General features: G+C 48.0%; 1 pseudogene; it reads right to left on the reverse strand.

Moving 5' to 3' along the window:
• Positions 1–51: 51 nt before the first annotated feature.
• LOC146357968 (olfactory receptor 9G4-like) lies at positions 52–1,008 on the reverse strand (annotated as a pseudogene).
• Between the last annotated feature and the right edge of the window lie 6,460 nt (positions 1,009–7,468).

Here is a 7,468-nt window from a genome sequence, read left to right on the forward strand (position 1 = left end):
CCATATCTGTAATCTGTAGCAAGTGGACAAGGACAACAACATCACTGCCATTCATTTGGGTGCTATGAATCTCCCCAGGACTTTCTTGAAGGCTGACTTCACGTCTTTGTTGCGTAGGCTGTAAATCACAGGGTTGACCAGGGAGTTGACAACCGTGTAGAACAAAGCATTTGCCTTGTCCCAGTTTAGAGTGTACTGGGAGCTGGGTTGGGAATACATGAAGAGAATGGAGCCATAGAACAGGGAGACAGAGGTGAGGTGGGCGGAGCAAGTGGAGAAGGCCTTGTGGCGCCCTGCCGCTGAGCGGATTCACACGATGGCTGCCACGATGCCTGTGTAGGAGCCAAGGATGAGAGCTGTGGTTGCCAACACATTGCAACCAAGGACAACGGCCATGATGAGTTCATAGACCCGGGTATCATCACAGGCCATCTTCAAAAGTGGTGGTACATCACAAAAGTAGTGGTTGATAAAGTTGTTCCCACAGAAGCGTAGGCGGAAGGTGTTACCTGTGTGTACAATGGCATTGGCAAAGCCAGCCACGCAAGACCCAATGACCAGTTGGATGCAGAGCTTCCTGGGCATGGTGGTGGCGTAGAGGAGTGGGTTGCAGATGGCCACATAGCGGTCGTATGCCATGACAGCCAGCAGGAAGCATTCGCTGTAGGCCAAGCCAGCGGAGAAGAAGAACTGGGCCGCACAACTAGTGAGGGGCATGGCCTTGTTCTTGGACACGCAGTCGGCCAGGATGCGGGGAGTGTAGACTGTGGAGTACCAGACGTCCAGGAAGGAAAGGCTACCCACAAAGAAGTACATGGGTGTGTGCAGGCAGGAGTCTAGGTAGATCAGCGTCATAAGACCCAGGTTTCCAGTCAGCGTTAGACTGTACGAGACCAGGAACAGCACTAAGAAGATTATCCGCAGGAGCGGATCGGTGGTGAAGCCCACCAAGACAAAATCGGTAAGCAGCGTGCGGTTGCTTTCTGATTCCTTTGTCTCCCTAGGCATCACCCGCTGATACAGAGAAGAGGAATGGGGAGAGTTGTGTTTACCACAATGGAAAACCATTCTGGAAGTGACGGACTCGACCTTGGGGGAGTTGGGGGTGGTGACGGCTGACAGGAAGCTCTGGCGTGGGCTGGTCCATGAAGTCACGAAGAGTCGGAAGCGACTGACTGAATAAACAACAACATATAGAATACGTCTGTCATGTTGAGGGATGTATTGAAAATGCCCCTTATCCATTTGGTACGATTTTGCCCCCTTCCAATATTGCTCTTGTTCATGTTTTTGAAATGTTTGGCACAGATTCACGGTGTGCTGCTTTGGCACGAGGAGGCCATTCTGAGCAGCACCACTGTGCATCTTGCCATTCTGTCATCGCATAATGTGCACTGACTGTGTCTGGCCAATGCTGTCCAAAGGTGTTCTGCTCCCTCAAAAGGCTGCACCTTTTCTCCCTTGCTGCTCTGTATACTTGGAATTGCCTTCCAGGACACCTGGGTGATGCTACCATAAATGGCTGCATTTAGGCTCATCTATCAGCTTTACGGCAGCAAATAGGGTCCACTATGCCATTTGCATCTGGAGACTCACTTACCCTACCCCAGTGATACGAGACAGCAATGGCGGCCGGCCGTATCACCAGTGGAGTGGAGCCGGCGGCCGGTTCCGCAGGATCAACACATAGAGGGAGCCGACCCGCATGGATTCTGGAGGGGCATGGAGGTGAGTGTTTTGTTCCGCCACGGGCCCCAATGGGGCTGGATTCTTGGAATCCGGCCCCATTGGGGTCCGTCCGTGGCGGAATTCTCCCCCATCCCTAGTACTGTTAGCAATTCAAGACTTTCTCAAACTGCTTGTTGTTGTCTGCGCACATTGGTAAGTAACTGGACCAAGACACCACTTGTGCTTGAAGTCAAATAAGATATGATGGTGGCAGACACCTATTACTATTTACATATTACCTTATCTACATATGAAGAATGGGGTGGGGCCTTTCTTTACTAATAAGAGAGGCATGGAACCTTTCTCCCGCCAGTAGCTTACCTCAAGGAGGTTGCTCCAAGCATTGATCCTTTTCCTGACTGAGGCAAGGTAAGATGCTGGAGGGGGAAGGTTCAGCATCCCTCTCTCATGTGCTCTTTTTACTTTAAGAGGTTTTTTGAGGCTGTTGATTGCTGTATCTACTTTTGGTTTCATCGCAGCATTGAGATCCATGCTCTACACAAAGAGCTTTTCTTTTCCTGCTTTTCTGCTACATAACCTCTAGGTGGAGCTGTGCTATAGTGGAATAGCTCAAATACACAAGGAGAAACAGCGCTTTCCGAAATAATACCCAATTTTCCCATTCTAAAAGAATTCTGGAAAGTGCTCTGACAAAAACAGAAGCAAAAGGGGAGGATCATGATGTCATCGAAATAGCCTATAAACAACTGTAAGGAATCATGAAGGCACAATAAATGCCTCATGTAGAAAAGCTCAAAAAGTAAGACCCCCCCCCCCCCGATCCCTCACTTTATACATGAATGGGTCATCCACTTAAATTATGCCTCCGCCTCCATGCCTGGCTTGACCCTCAGCTTCTAGCTTACTTTTGCATCACAAGGGCTGACTATTCTGCTACTCCCCTGGTGAGAACATCTTCTCTTGTCTAGAGGAGAGATAACTGACAGATATTGAGCAGAAATCATTATGTGACTGCCACCCTCACCTCCCTGAGATCTTGATCCTCAATAACCCCTTTCTTATCCCTGTGGGGTCTACTCTGTGACTTGGTCCATCCATGCAGCAAATTAGATGGCAGCATGGTGAACAAAAAACTGAGCAGCTGCATGATATAGTTCCCAACACGTCATGGGGGAACTCGTTATCAAGGGAAATGTTTAATGCCTCTGTTATAATTCTCAACATTTCAAGGAAATTCTTTATCAAGAGCGGATCAGGTAAAGGGGTGGGGTGGGGTCACTCACTGTTGGGAAGGGCTAGCCATCACCTCCCAGAGCACCGCAAGCCCCCTTGAAAAATTGCCCCCCAATGAATCATGTTTTTAAAAACCTTCCATTGGTGCCAATGCTGCACATTGTGTACATTATACATGTATAATTTAGGGATTTTATTATATTAAGCAGTACTAACATATATTTAGTATATACCTACATAGCAATTTAGGTTGGAGGAGATGGCTATCAATGGCTACTAGTCTTGATGGCTACATGCTACCTCCAGTACCAGTGGCAGTAAGCCTATGTACACCAGTTGCTGGGGAATATGGGTGGGAAGGTGCTGTTGCGCTCGTGTCCTGCTTGTGGGTTCCCGGTTGACAGGTGGTTGGCCGCTGTGTGAACAGAATGCTGGCCTAGATGGACCCTTGGTCTGATCCAGCAGGGCTCTTATTATGCTGTTATGTTCTTAAATTACTTATTATGTAATAATACTTTATTATACAAATGGAACATGTATACATGCATACATAGTGCTAATTGCTGCATGGGGGGCATATTCAGGGGGGTCATTGCTGGGGAGGGAAAGGCTGACCTTCCCACACTGCAGCACTATGACCCGCCCCAATTGCCCTCAGCCCCATGTGTGTGTGCTTTGTTATAAGTGTGTGTCAGGAGCTCCCTGGCGGCCTCTTTCAGTAGACTGCAATAGCCAACTCAAGACACAGACAAAAGGATTATTTTCAAAGCTTTAATCCTTTTACAACTTAATGACTCTTTCAGATGCTAATCACCAGCGACTAAAGCAAGGAACAGCAGAGTGACCTAAGCTTCAAATAGGCAGCTGATCCCCGTTTGAAAGAGAGTCACTTGAAGACCCAGAACTTATGGGCTAGGGAGAGATCCTCCCTCTTTCCCTTGGGTCCATGGGAGGTGGCCATTGCTTGCGCACCAAACGGGCGCTACGCCTCCTTTCCGTGCCCTCCATTGCTCGTCGCTCTCTGTGTCTGTGTCGAGCATCTAGCAAGCCTCGTTCCCACACTTTCTCACTGCTAGGATCACTATCTAACTCAGGAGGAATCTCTGCCAGGTGCTGAGCCTGTGAGGGATGAGCTGGCTCCTCTCCCATGGATTGCTGTTCCTCCTCAGGATCAGAACTGCTCTGGGGCTCTATGGGCTCAGTTTCCACCCTGACAGTGTGTGTTTATGAGATGGGTCTGTATGAGTGTGTTATGTGTGAATAAATGGGTGTGTGTTGTGTGTGTATTATGTGTTAGAAGGCATGTGTGTTATGAAAGAGAGAGAGTGGGATGCCCCACCCCCGCTGTTTGCGAGGCTCTCTGACCACCTCTGGCATGCAGCCCCCGGAAGGTTCCTGAAAGGGAAGTGGCCCTCAGGTCGAAAAAGGCCCCCCACCCCTGCTTTAAGCCTCTGTTTACTTTCCACATGAATCCCACTTTATAATAAAATTACTAAGGGAGCAATCCTATGGCCACTAGACATTGTCTAGAGGGCCACAGGATATGCTGTTTTCCGGGAACCGACCTCAGAGCTTGTGCTCCGAGGTCGGTTCTGAGAGAACTGACCTCCCCCCATGTCTGCGCTGCCTCAGAGGCAGCGCGGAGAAGCCCCATCCTCCGTGCTCGGAAGAGGAATGCGGAGTGACTGAAAAGGGTTGCTTCTGGGGGGTTCAGGGGTGGGGAGAGTGGAACTGCTTGTACGGCACATCCAATGTGTCCTACACACAGTCTCCTCTCCTGGTCGGCCTCCTGGAGCTAGACAGCTGAAAACGGCTGTCTAGCGGAAAATAGCAGGGCAGGAGAGGCTTGGGGGGGGGGGAATGATTCCCCCCCCCATGGCTCTACTGACTTGCTTTGGATAGGCGGTCGCCTCGCCTCTGAGTTCAGAGGTGGCCGCTTATCTTGATAGGATTGTGCCCTAACTGACTGACAGTGGTAGCTGAGTTGTATGATTGAGTACCAAGTGGCTGGTTGCTGGGTTAAGTTTACTGTGCTGCTTGGGAACTCTGACTCTAGTGCAGAGTAATGGTTTGTGAGACTGAACTATGAATCTCAAAATCCCCAGTTCGAATCTCCCCTCTGCCGTGAACTCATGAGGTAGCCTCAGGCACACCACCGTGCCTCAACCTTGCCTCTGCTTTATGGGGGTAAGGATGATATTGGCTCGCCTTACTGGAGTATTGTGAGGAATACCAAGATGATGTAAACGAAATTCTTTGAACCCTCAAGCCGAAGTTACATCTTACACACAAATGAAAATCTACTTTCTGGAGCAGAGAAGCGGTAAGAAGAGTATTACGTGGAAATGCACACATGTACTTCGGGCCCATGAAGTGCTTCAGAAAAGCTCAATCATTCGTGATCCTGACCAACGTCACAGACAAAAGCTTCTTCATCATTAACATTACACACCACGTGGGTCTACGCATCAAATTCATGGCTCAGCGAATGAATACACGCACCAAGCAGAGCAGGGACCCTCTTTCAACATTGTATTGATATAGCTGACTGGAGAGACGTTTTGGATAGGCACATAGTAGGGCCTTCACTCCATTGAAGTATTCTGTACCATCGACAAACTAATATCTGTTAGCAGCTCAAAGAAGTGTGCATGATATGCTCACAACCACTCATCCATTTTAACAGAGTACAAGTCTCTTCCACTGCAGTTGTTGGGGCATCTTTGGTTTCGCTCTCATTAGTTCCATTTTACACCATGACACATATGGATGTCAACGACACACGTGTATTCTCTCACATACTTGCTAGGGCTAATCACCTGTAAAAAATTAATTATAACTTTAAAACTGCCAAGCTAGCCTAATTGGCATCCATTCACTGAAATAACAAATGAATGAACCTTTATTGTTCAAAGCCATGGGCCATTACAATTTCAAAAATACAGAAGTACTAAAATACAATAAAAATACAAACCAATTTAAAAACACTGCACAAGTGATAATTAAAATAACACATTTAAACCTCACTTTTCCACCAGGGAAACAACAGCCACAAGGTCCTTCCCTCTAGATTAATGTGAGGATACAGAATGATGCCTAGGTCTTAGGCATCCTAATTTTCTGGCAGCCAGGCCAAATTTTGCAACCTGCGTCACAATATATACATCATTGCCTGCAAGCAGTGTACAGATCTGATCCAAGGGAGGTCTACTTGACAAAAAATAAAAAAAAGGATATGATAGAAAAATTTATATGGAGAGCCAGTGTAGTGTAGTGGTGAGAGTGACGGACTGGGAGCTGGGAGATCCGGGTTCTAGTCCCCACTTGGCCATGGAAGCTCACTGGGTGACTTTGGGCCAGTCACAGACTCTCAGCCCAACCTACCTCACAGGGTTGTTGTTGTGAGGATACAACGGTGAGGAGTATAATGTAAGCCGCCTTGAGTTCCTTGCGAGAGGGAGAAAGGCGGGGTATAAATGAAATAAATAAATAAATAAATTATACCTTGGGGATTTGTACAGATGGCAGTGAAGTAAACAGTGTTCAATATCCTCAACTTCGCCAGACTCACAAATGCAGAGTCATAAATGAGGTGGGGTATTATTAAATCTCCCCTCCAGATAAGCAGAGGGCATGAACTGGAATCATAAAGCTGTGAATGATTTAGGGATGTATGAATCCCTTACCTGGTTCCGTTCCGGGGTGTCCTCAGTGGGGGGGAGGCGATCCGTCCCTCCCCCTGGAATCCTCCCCAGCCGGCTCCGCTCCGCAGCAAGTCCGCAGAGCCACCGACTGGGGCCGCCCACAGCCAGACCTCTGTTCACTGCCGGGCTGTGGCCGCAAATGGCGGCCGCCATAGCAGCCGCCATTTGCATCCCTGCGTTAGCTGTGATAGGCTACGTATACATTACGTAGCCTACCACGAAAAGAGCAGGGATGCAAATGGCATAGCGGACGCTATTTGTGTCCTTGCTCTTTCCTGTGATAGGCTACGTAAATACTTATGTAGCCTATCATGGCTAAAGTAGCGAGGGAAATGGCAGCCGCAGACTGGGGCCACCATTCGCAGCCGCAGACGAGGGCAGAGTACGACCTACAGCAGGTAGGATCAGTCCCAGGGAAGGTTCACAGGGGGGATTGGTCTGTTCTGCCACAGACTCCAGGGGGCCGGATTCTTTAGGAGTCCATGGCGGAATTCTCTAACATTCCTAGAATGATTTTCTTAAAGGATCCACAGTAAGAGTGGATGGAAAGTATTGTTCCAGACCAAATGTCATTTTATATAATGGATACCAAATTGACTACGACATTTGTGCGATAGAATGTTTAAGTCCCACCACTGAGAATATAGATGTATTCTTTCTTTGAACAACTTTTTCACTCTGATGGAAGAGAAGGTAGGTAACACTTCTGTTCTAATCCCATAAATATGTAGGACATGTCTTACAGAATTTACTCAAGGGCTTTGTGTTTGAGTCTGCAGTTGTTTCAAGAAGCATTTTTTTGGCAGGTGGAAATCCTTCATAGAAGACAGCATTAGCCAGTA

Source organism: Heloderma suspectum, chromosome 1 (assembly GCF_057233095.1).
Source record: "Heloderma suspectum isolate Gila_16-S chromosome 1, 16-S_ref, whole genome shotgun sequence".
NCBI lineage: Eukaryota > Metazoa > Chordata > Lepidosauria > Squamata > Helodermatidae > Heloderma > Heloderma suspectum.